A 3,322-nucleotide genomic window follows, 5' to 3' on the forward strand; every position below is an offset into this window, starting at 1 on the left:
AACTTTTCTATATAAGACCTCTTATTTACCCAAGATTGTATCTATTGCTATTTTCTTGACCTAAGAGAGCCAATAGGAGAGGGAGAGCAAGGGATAGAGAGAGAGGATCTTATGAGGGGGAGTTTGTGAGGGGTTTCACAAAGGTTATTCCAAGCATGGATCCGAGTCATATTCTTTGGTCGTCATCCCTAGTTCCTTGGAGAATTCAGAGAGGTCTACTTCACAATTGATCAAGGTTCTCTGCCTACTTCAGGAGGAAGCGAAAGGTGTTGGGTTCTCTGCCTGCTTCAAGAGGAAGTAAAAGGAACTGGGTTCTTTGCCTCATCGGTGTAAGTGGAAAGGAGGCTTATACAGGATTCTCCACCTTATTGTAAGAGCAAAAGGAGAGTCACTGAGTTTAGTGCAATACCCAAAGGAGAGGCTCCGGGGAGTGGACGTAGGTCAAGTTAACCGAACCACTATAAAATTCTATGTGTTCTTTCTTACTAATTTTTTGCATTTAATTTTTGCACATTAATTTTCTTATGGTGATTATTGGTTTTGTTTAAGATTGTGATTTTCATTTGAAATATTTTTAAAATACTAATTCAACCACCTCCCCCTCTTGGTTTGCCTCGAGCTAGTTCAGAAGGGCTTAACATCAATAATGAACTTTCAAGTGGTATCAGAGTGGGATTCACAAAAATGAGTTTTTGAAATCTTCTGAATTTCGATCCATAGATAACTTCGGTAATCATAATATTGTGGAAGGGAACTCTATTACCTGAACACCTTTGTTTAATAATATTCCTTTTGAATTTTAGAAAACTCACATGTCTACGTTTTTACAATCGATTGACTATCGTATGTGGATGCTTGTTAAAGAAGGTTATTCACCTCCATTATGTGAAATTAATGTCATAAAAATTGAACTTCCTTTTACTGAATAGACATTTTTTGATAGAGATTTAGCATAACTTAATGCAAAATATTTAAACAATTTTTTTTGTGCATTGAAATTAGAAGATTATATTTGTGATTCAACTTATGCTACTGATAAAGAAATTTGGGATAGCTTATGTATTACTTATAAATGAACAAATGAAGTTAAATAATTTAGGTTGAATATTTTAAAGCATAACTATGAATTTTTTTGTATGAAACCTACTAAATCAATATCTGACATGTATACTAAGTTTACTCAAACTATCACCTCACTACAAGCCTTAGGAAGAGAACTTAGGATTTATGAAAAAAGTGAATAAAATTTTGAGATACTTGCCTTCTTCCTTTGATGCCAAGATTACTACAATAACTGAATCTAAGGATTTGAATACTTATTATGTTGATAACTTACTTGGAACGCTCATTGCTTACAAGCAAGGGCTGAATCAAAAATATCTTGATGTAGGTGAGGAAAAGAAGGAGAAGACTGTGGCACTGAAGGCTAATGATATGGACACTGATTCTTCTGGGTCTAAAAGTGATGATGTTACCTTAATTACAAGGAAATTCAAAAGTTTCTAAAGAAAAAAGTAAAATAACCATCAGAAGTATAATAATTATAAGGGTAGCAAAAATTTTAAAATTTTTATTGATATGATTTATTTTGAATACAAAAAGCTAGGACATGTTAAAGCTAATTTCCCTACACTTAGAGCTCACCCAAGCAAGGAGAAGGGTGAGGAGAAATCCAAGTTTAGGAAGGATAAGAAGCTATTCCAAAAGGCATTCTAGGCAGATACTGCATCTGACTCCTCTAAGACTGAAGTAGAAGAGGAGATAATAAATCTGTGCTTGAAGGTGGATGATCATTTTAGCCAGTCTAACCAAAAAGAGGTATGTGAACTAACCTACAATCAATTACTTAAAGTTTCTAAACAAATTCATGCATCATATAGGAAACTTAAGAAATTACTTGAAAGCTTGAAATTGGAATTTTTAAATTTAAAAAAAGAACATGAAATTTTACTTAAAGATCGCTCTACACTTAATAGCAATCATATGTCATTACTTGATGAGTTTGATGAGTTAAATAAATGCATTTTGAGTTGTTCATTGAGCATAATTCATTAAAAACATCCCACACTACATTTTAAATTGATAAACCATCATTGCATGCATCACATAACCTTAAGAAGAATCATCACCACCCGAGTAGACTCCCTTTTCTTGGTGTTAGATGCCTTTCATTTGGCATGTTAGGACATATTTCACACACTTGCATTATTCATCTTAGTACACATTGGGTGTGGAGACTCAAATTGCATGATTCACAGTATAACACACATGCATTACATTCTTCTTTCCATAAGAAGGAACCCATACTTATTTAGGTTCCTAAATCAAATGTTTGATTGTTTTGTAGGCTTACTCTCACAAAAGACCTCATGAGAGCATATGATACCAAGATAGCGAATGCTCACGACACATGACTGGAGATGCCAACTAATTCATTTTGCTGGAGGCTAGGGCTAGAGGCGAGGTCACTCTTGGAGACAACATCACCAGGAAAGTGGTGGGTGTTGGTATAATCAGAAACTCCAAGAATCTTTTGATTGAAAATTTTTTGCTTGTAGATCAACTGAAACACAGCTTGCTAAGCATCAGTCTGCTGTGTGATAAGGGCTTCATCATAAATTTTTTGGCAAATACATGCATTATTAGCTTGAATAATAATACTATTTTGCAGGAAAAATGGATTAAGAATATTTACATGCTTGATTTAAATAACATTGAATGTGCTGCTTCATTTTTTTAAAAAACTATTATTAATGAGTAGTGGTTGTGGCACAGGAGGTTATGTCATACAAGTATGAAAACTCTTAGGATAGTGACTAAAAAAGACCTTATTAGAGGTATCCCCAAGCTTAAGTTCACTAAAGACCACCTGTGTGATGCCTGCTAACTAGGAAAGCAAGTCCAATCCTCATTCCAGTCCATTAAGGATATTAGCACCTCTAAATCTTTAGAAGTCATTCACATGGATTTGTTTGGATCCATTAGCACTGCCAACTTAGGAGAGAAAGTCTATGGATTTATGATTGTCGATGACTACTGAGGTTCACTTGGATTAAATTTTTGTTTCATAAAAGTGAATCTTTTGATGAGTTTAGATCCTTCTGCATTTGGATTCAGAAAATGTTAGATCATGAAATCTTGATAATACATGGTGACCATGGGGAAGAGTTTGAAAATAAGAGATTTGGAGATTTTTTATGAGGATAAAGGGATTAGCTGTAACTTCTCAGCTCCTATCACCACTCAGCAGAATGGGGTAGCTGAAAGAAAGAACAGGATCTTAGTTGAAGATGCTAGAGCCATGCTTATTGAGGATTCACGT

This window comes from Dendrobium catenatum, unplaced genomic scaffold (assembly GCF_001605985.2).
Source record: "Dendrobium catenatum unplaced genomic scaffold, ASM160598v2 fragScaff_scaffold_583, whole genome shotgun sequence".
In the NCBI taxonomy this organism is placed as follows: domain Eukaryota; kingdom Viridiplantae; phylum Streptophyta; class Magnoliopsida; order Asparagales; family Orchidaceae; genus Dendrobium; species Dendrobium catenatum.